General features: G+C 35.0%; 1 non-coding gene across 1 annotated transcript; it reads right to left on the bottom strand.

Annotated features, from left to right (window-relative positions):
* Window positions 1-8,512: 8,512 nt before the first annotated feature.
* LOC112625584 lies at window positions 8,513-8,615 on the bottom strand. Its single transcript, XR_003119668.1, has one exon. It is a non-coding gene; the product is annotated as a U6 spliceosomal RNA (small nuclear RNA).
* Window positions 8,616-8,925: the final 310 nt, after the last annotated feature.

Raw genomic sequence — 8,925 nt, 5'->3', positions numbered from 1 at the left:
GCATCACTTTATCTTCCTCCTCATTCCCGCTAATTTCCATGTCTCCAGAGGTCTTGGCAAGAGACAATAAAGGGAAAGAAACCGAAAGAGATTAAAAATATATTAAAACAATCAATATTCCACAAATGAGGAAAGAACTTATTCTGTTGATATTCCAATGAAGAAGTTGTAGGATTTAAAGTCTTTCCATTAAAGTATGGAAACTACAAGCTAGAGGCTACCTCGTCAGAATACGACAAGTACAAGGAGTGAAGAAGTTAGAGGTGGAGAATAGTACAGGAGAAGCAAGAGAGACAAGATTTGAAACACCCATCCAGGAGGGGCTCCACATTCATTGAAAGGTTTGCACCATATGCTAAACTCTTTGTATGATTGTGCCGTTGCAATGAGGACTCACAGCCTCATGACCTTCCCGCATAGTGTGGGATGACCTCAGGGATGGATCTTTATGAAGTACAGTATTAAGTACTAGACTAAAGGGAATATAGGTGAATTTCTGAAGGGCACTTTCTGTTATGTTTACCAATATTACTGTAAAAATCAAAATAATTTAAATTTTAAAAATAAGCTCAAATGCCCACATGGCTCTTTATTCTCAGCTATTTAGATTCTAGAGCACTGAGGTTTTCCACCGAGAAGTCTAAAGATGGTGTGCTACCCACTGGCCTTTGTGTGTTCCTTTCACAGGTATACAGTATAATAAAGATGATTGTAAAGCCCTGGATCACTTTAAAATTGAGTATCTTCTGGAAACGTTACTCTTTTAGTCTTCTCCCTTGTAGCCACTGACCTGAACACAAATTGCCAATAGTAGATTCACTTTTAATGTGGTGGACCACGACTTGTAAGTTTGACTTTTGGTACCACCAATGAAGACAATTAAGCAAGCAAACCTCATAATGCTATAATTGAAATGTTAACAGATAATTGCCCGTGTAATTACTCCAAGTCATTTTATTATCATTAGAGGAGAATAAAAGTCAGTGGTATAATTTAATATCAAATATTACTTGATTACTGAGACACAGTTAAAGTTAATGCATCTGTTTTATAACAACTTGGGAGTTTTATTTTTGGCTGAAGATCATGAGAATGCAGATTCTGGGCAAAGGAAACATTAGTGGAAGGCAGGAATGTTGTCCCAGGATTCTATAATTTACCAGGGCTATACCCATTTCATTTAGCTTCAAAAATATCTTTGAAAATTATCAACATTTTCCCTGAAATACCTCCTGCATGCAGGATGTGGATGAGAGCATAAAACAGAAAATAGTGGTGATAAAGTCTTCAATCTGATTTATTTTGTTCGTGCATCTCTGCTTAGTCATTGGGCAGACTCTGTGGGTGCTCCTTTATTCCTGGTAGCTTTTCTTAGCTCCCTTCCACTGCTCTTACACCTAGCTGTTCACGATCCATGCTTCATTGACTTATTAGCTATTTCAGAATGTTCTATACTGGTTTGTTTGTGAGACCGATTTCGTGACTGTAACCAAAAGAGTTAGCACTCTTGTCATTATCCTATTAATAAATTACTAAAAATGTAAAAATGGTCATTTGATCTTGTACTTTGGTAGAGAACCAATTTCAATATCACCCTCTTACAGTTTCAGTCACTCAGTCTTTTCTGACATCATCCTATTGTAGCCTGAATATTTGTGTCCACCAAACATTTATATGTTGAAATCTAATGTTCAATTTAATGGTATTAGAGGCTTTGGGGGAGGTGATTAGGTCATGAGAGTAGAGCCCTCATGAATGGGATTGGTGCACTTGTAAGAAGTCAGAGAAATAGCTAGTTCTTTTGTTATTGTTGTTTTGCCACTTTGTTCTTTTGTTATTGTTGTTTTGCCACTTGAAGTGGCAGTCTGCAACCAGGAAGAAGTCATTCACTAGAACCTGACTATGCTGGGACCCTGATCCCTGACTTCCAGTCCCTAGAATTGTGAGAAATAAATTTTTGTTGTTTATCATATACCCAGTCTATGGTGCTTTTTAATAATACCCTGAACTGATTAACGCACACATCAGTCTTACACTAGGTCCTTCCTTTGAATATCTTCAAAGCTTTCTAGAACTTTTTTTTCCTATTAAATTACTTAATAAGTCTTTGTTTTAGGTCTGCTAATACAGCAATAGTTTGAAATATGTATATCACATGTAAAAGCATGGTGTTCAAATTGAGTACCAAAAGAGTTTTACTCATAAAGAAAGGCCAGGGATCAATAAAATTGTCAAAGACACAGCTGAATATTCATTATTTTACCTAATTATGGCATACATATGTCAACTGAACATTCTGAACATAAGTGAACAATTGAACATAACTGAACATTCATTATTTTACCTAATTAGGGCATACATATCCAAATTATATAAACAGTATCTTTTAGATTATTTTAAAATTAAGCCTTATAAAATATAAGTTGAAAAAACAGAAATGTTTAGTTTTTTTATGTAGTTTGTGCCTCCTTTGATTTGAAACTAAAAGCCTGACAGATTTTCTTTTGCATCAAGATGTGAATGTCAGTTCTTGAATTTGTTGTAGACATGTGCAGTACAAAAATTCAGCATCGAATTATTTATCTGGAATGACATATATTTGTTTTTTGTGTAAGAAAAATGCTGCACACATATAATACAGGTGCTCCTAAATATAGACTGTGGAAAATGCTATTTGATCAATGGTTTATTTAATAGATGGGATAATGATTCTAGATGTGGTTTCAGTTTGTGATATCCCAAATAGGTCATATTTATTGTTTCTGACTATGTCACACTGCAATTCAAAACATTCATTTTGGAACTCCTTGTTCTTTGACCATTATTAACTGGCAAAGAAAAATGGACCTATCAGTTCATTTTCATAAACCTGAAAGTCAAGAAATATTTTTTGAAAATCAATTTTCAACTTCACAAGTTGTGTATATGGCTCAGACTATTATTTGACCTTTGGAAATGACTTAAGTACGAGAAAGTGTGCCAGATAATTCACTACTTGTGAATTTCTAAAGAACTCAATTTCATTAGAAAGGAGTGAAAAATGTATTTATGTAATTACTTCTGAATGCCCTTAAATATGAATATTTAAAGGGTTTGTAAGGTTATAATGTCAAACAAAAAAATGCCAAAACGTTAATTTGATTTTTATTGGTGAGCCAACGGGGGGGATTCTTCTTGTTTGACATGAGCAAATAAATTTCTTTCAAAGATCAAAAATTATCCCTGCAAGATTCATTAGTGAGTTGCGCAGCAGTTGGTAAATGGCGGGTGAGATGTCTGTACAATCATCGCGTGCGGCCTCAACTGTCTATGGTTAAAACTATGGGAACATTTCTAGTTCACATTTCTCATTGTTGTATGCCTGACAGGGTCCATCTGTAATGCTTTAGCAAGGCAATTATTGGTAAATGATGCAATGGGTGGATGTAAATTTGTGTTCCTTTCAAAAGTTGCAACTTATTTTGTTTGTTTTGTACAAAGGTATCATCACCAGTCAGATTCCAAACCACTACAGACTTGTTTACCTTCAATTTTCGACAATCAAGAAGAAGCCATTTGGATACATACTTACTATAGACAGTGCATGTATATATAAGCTTCTTAGTCACCTACAATTTGCCATTAAAACAAAAATAGCTAGTGTGCTGTGGGTATTCTCCCATTTCTTCAACATGCTACACAATTGCATTGTTGGACAAATTTACATTTACAAATGCTTGTTGTGTTTAAGACTTATAATTTTTGCTATACTCAGAAGACTTTAATACATTTGCCTACAGTAAATGATTTTGATACTCAGCCATTTTTTCACTTAATACATTTATAGCAAGCAGTGTCACTTAATCTAATTCAGAAACAAACCCAGCTAAATTTCAGGCATTTTTGTTGTGGTTATTAAGTTGTTTGTGCATGTTCCAGTCACACTACTTAATATGCATTGTTTATTAGTGACGCATTGATTTATAGGTGTAGAAACATTTCATTTCAATATTAAGCATGTAGGAATACTTTTCATTTTCAAAAGAGAAATACATTTTCTCACGTTTTTCTTGAAACATCCACGTTTAACTTCCCCTCTCTAGATAAAAATGCATGCAGAAAAACATTTCACTTTGCTCTTAAATCTTTTATGAAGACAGAGATAGCATGTATGTGAATTACAACTGACATAACCCTCAGCGTCTGAAAGACTGAAGAAAACTCTGAGGACTGTGACACGGGAGGGAGAAAACGCTCCTCCACTCCAGGAGATTGTTTCCACTGCGCAGATAGCCTGATTTTTAAAAGAGAGGTCACATAACTAGATTTTCATATGCAATCTCCTAACTTCTACATGTTGAAAAAAAAATATTTTAACTTTGTGCAAATAAAACTAAATGCTTCCCTTTGGTAACCAGTTTGTGGCTTCTATTCTGAATAACTAGGGGGCATGTGAAATGTTTCATTTACCTTTTCTCTTAAATGTTACTGTTGAGAATGAATGGCAAATAACAAATAAAAACAACATTATTTGAAGGAATCCTGATGTCCAGGGTAGAAAGACGATATTCTTGATACGTTCAGTATGAACGTTTTATTTAGAATTTCACTTTAAGATTAGACTACGAAAATTATAAATTAAGGATAAGTGTTAGGCAAACAAAAGCATCTAAATTGATTATTTTAACAATGGATCCTACTTTCTTCTATTAGTCTTCACTCTTGAAGATGATCTTGTTTACCATTATATCCAAAACAATTTTGACTGTGATTAGAATTGAAGATGCTGAGGTTTGTGAAAGTATGGCCACAAAATTCATTCCAAACTCAATAATTTTATAATGTACTTCAGAGCTAGCTGTGGGATATTATGTAGTTGTTCCATAATTTTCTTTCCTATTGTCAAAACGTGGGGTGCACCAACTACATACATGGCACTTTGCTAACCCAGTGGGGATAGAAAAAAAAGTGGAAACATACGGTGGCCCGTGCCTGTAATCCCAGAGTCTTGGGAGGCTAAATCGGGAGAATGGCTGGAGACCAGGAATTCAAGACCAGACTGGGCAACATGGTGAGACCCTCTTTCTATACAAAGTTAAAATACTTAGTTTGGGTGGAGTGTGCCTGTAGCCCCAGACACTCACAGCTGAGGTGGGAGAATCTCTTGTGCCCAGGAGTTTAAGACTACAGTGAGCCTGATCCTGCCACTGCACTCCAGCCTCGGTTACAGGACAAGCAAGATGTTAGTCCTGCGAAGTATATAAAATACTGGTAATAATTGGAAGGAATATTACCATCAAAAGGGGGATTGATAATGCCTATCATCTTTTAATTTCTCTATTTTTACATCTTTCTTTAACTGGAAGCCAGATCTTTGATTTGACTGATTTAACTAACACTTGTAAGAATTGTAGTTTGAATGATTCTTCTGAAATCATTATAAAGTGTTTAATGTCATCCCCCAACCCTTATGCTCCTTGCTTCTTCTGGCAGAGTCTAATTTAATCTTAACATTTTCATCGAAGATGGCAATACCATTGTGGGACATCCCCCCCAAACCTAGATGGATTTAATGATGCTCTTTTCTCCTTTCTATAACAGTTTGTAAATACACCTATTTGTTACAAGAAAGGGTCCCAATCCAGACCTCAAGAGAGCGTTCTTGGATCTCATTCAAGAAAGAATTCAGGATGAGTTCACAGTGTAAAGCAAAAACAACTTTATTAAGAAAGTAAAGGAATAAAAGAATGGCTACTTCATAAATAGAGCAGCCCCTAGGGCTGCTGGTTCCCCGCTTTTATGGTTGTTTTTTGATGATATGGTCAACATGGAGTGGATTATTTATGCCTTCCCTCTCTAGACTGTATAGGGTAACTTCCTGATGTTGGCATAGCATTTGTAAACTCTCCTGGTGCTGGTAGGAGTGTGACAGTGGGGACAACCAGAGGTCACTCTAGTCGCCATCGTGGGTTTGGTGGGTTTGAGCCAGCTTCTTTACTGCAACCCGTTTGATTAGCAAGGTCTTTATTCCTCATATCTTGTGCCAACCTCCTATCTCGTTCTGTGACTTTGAATGCCTTCACCATTGTTAATGCAACCCAGTAAGTCTTAGCCTCATTTTACCCAGCTCCTATTCAGGATGAAGTTGCTGTGGTTCACAGGCCTCTGACTTATTTGGTAGTGAAGTAGTGTTGTTAAATCAGAACGAGAAACATGTGGGTCAGGGTCTTCTTGAGAACTGTGTCCTCAATGCTTAGCATAGTTGGTATCTGTGGGATAAATAAATGAACAAATAAATTGGCCAAAACAACCAGGTTGAGAGATTATGGTATCCTATGGTTGCTATTTTTCTAGCCTTCATTTCTGTTGAGAGAAATTAGTTGATGATTGATGAGATATTTTAAAAGAAAATAGCTATGACAGATACTTCTACATTTGCATACCATGTCTTGTTCATCAGATAAAGCAATTTAGCATATTATAGAAATTATTGTCCTTTTAGGTAAAACATTTTATATTATGTGTATTTATATTTTAGTTTTTAAAGATTTTCATTAGAGATTTATGGTATATAAAATATTGTGTAAATTTACGTGTAGCTGGACTTCAGTGAAAACGGTTATATAAGGAGCTTCAGTGATTGTATTCTTCGTAAAATGAATGAGAACACTGGCAGGAAGTTGTCAGAATCAGCTTTCAGAACACAGGAAATTAAACATAGACTGGGAGCAATTCAGAGTGTGCATCCAAGAAAAATGCTGAATCTCAGCTAAATCAGTGTGTTTTGTGGCACTTTGGTTTTTTCTATTTCCATCCACCTCTTCCCAGCTCCACAGTAGGCTTGAAAACTAAGATCACAATTACTGTGAAAACCAGCAGTCTGATAGCCAAAGGAAGAGGCAAAACTGTGCTACATCTTCTTCAAACCTTCATTCCCAGAGAACTGACATTATTGAACTCTTGTGGTAGTTTCCTGGAAGACCTCACTTGCAAGGCAATCTTTTAAAAATTTTTATGTCCGGGTGTACATAAGCAAATTTGTTATATAGGTAAAATGCATGCCACAGGTGTTTGGTATACAGATTATTTTGTCACCCAGGTAATAAGCATAACACCCAATAGGTAGTTTTTGAAATCCTTCCCCTCCTCCCACTTTCTACCCTCGAGTAGGCACCAGTGTCTGTTGTTCCCTTCTTTATGTCCATGTGTTCTCATCATTTAGCTCCCACTTATAAGTGAGAACATACAGTTTCTGGTTTTCTTTTCTTGCATTAGTTTGCTTAGGTAGGATAACAGCCTCCAGCTCCATCTATCTTGCTGCAAAGGACATGATCTTGTTTTTTTAATGACTGCATAGTATTCCAGGATGTATATGTACCACATTTTCTTTATCTAGTCTATTGTTGATGGGCATTTAGGTTGATTCTATGGCTTTGCTGTGGTGAATAGTGCTGAAATGAACATATGCATGTATATATCTTCATGGTAGAATTATTTATATTCCTTTGGGTATATACTCAATAATGGGATTACTGGGTTAAAGGCTAATCCTCTCAAGTTCTTTGAGGAACTACCACACTACTTTCCACAATGGTTGAACTTAAAATCAGCAAGAAGAAATGACTCATGATGCACAAAGTGTTCTCTATAGGACTAAAACTGACTTTGTAACATAAGCCTAGGGGGCTAGAGGATTGGGATGACACAGACTGCTAAAAACAACAAAACAAAACAAGAAAAACAAAAATACTGGTAGACTGCTTCCCTATAAGAAATACGTAAAGACAGTAACTGAAATCTACAAGAAAGAATAAAAAACACCATTGAAGAATTACATAGAAACATATAAAAGATAGCACAAATGTATTTTTATTCATATCTCATCTGTTCTCCTTTCTGAATTAAAAGACAGCTGCATAAAACAATGGTTATAAATCTGTGTTGATGAGATACAATGCGAAACTGTATCATTTGTATGACATCAGAACAAAGGATGGAAGATAAAGATGGATAGAAACAAATTTTGTATACTACTGTAATTGTTATTATTAATACAAGATAGAGTGTTATAAGTTAACATGGTAATTAGAAGCCACAGGACAAGCACTGAGAAAATAACTAAAAAATATAATAAGTGACATGGCAAGAGAATGAAAGTGTGATATTATAGAGTACCTGTACAACAGAAGAGAAGGCAGTAATAAGGGAAAAAAATGGAGAAAGAAAAACAGAAATTACACAAGATATGTAAAAACAAATAGCTGAATCACAGACATAAGTCTTAAACTGTCAGGAATTATACAAAATGCAAATGAATTAAGTATTCTAATTATCCATGTCATAGACTGAAATTACCAGAATGAAAAAAAAATATATATATATAACTATATATTGCTACAACACACATACTTTAAGTTGAATGATACAAATAGGTTTAAAGAAAAAGGATAGGAACAGATATCCCAGGCAAACAAACAGTAACATAAAGAAAACTGAGGTAGTGATACAAATAAAAGACATAATATGCTTTAAAAAAGTTATGGGATGCTTTATGAATTTGTGTGTCATCCTTGCACTGGCACAATGCTGATCTATGTATAGTTCCAACAAAATATACTTTAAGACCACAAACTTATTGCTAATGACAAAAATTATATTTTAGAATAATAAAATGGTCAAACAAGGAGGTATAAATGTGCCTAACAACAGAGAAATATAAGAAACAAAACTAACATAATTGAAGGGGGAGTTTGACAATTTAATGGTAACAGTTGGAGATTTTAATAACCAACTTTAAATTACAGATAGGACAATTAGGCATAAGATAAGTAAGAAAATGGAATACTTGAATGACAATATAAACCAGCCAGAATGAGCAGACATCTCATATAAAATAATCCATCCAACAAAACAGAATTCAAATTATTCTCAAGTGCACATGGAACA

Source organism: Theropithecus gelada, chromosome 5 (assembly GCF_003255815.1).
Source record: "Theropithecus gelada isolate Dixy chromosome 5, Tgel_1.0, whole genome shotgun sequence".
Lineage (NCBI taxonomy): Eukaryota > Metazoa > Chordata > Mammalia > Primates > Cercopithecidae > Theropithecus > Theropithecus gelada.
This window is presented reverse-complemented; position numbering and strand designations above follow the sequence as displayed.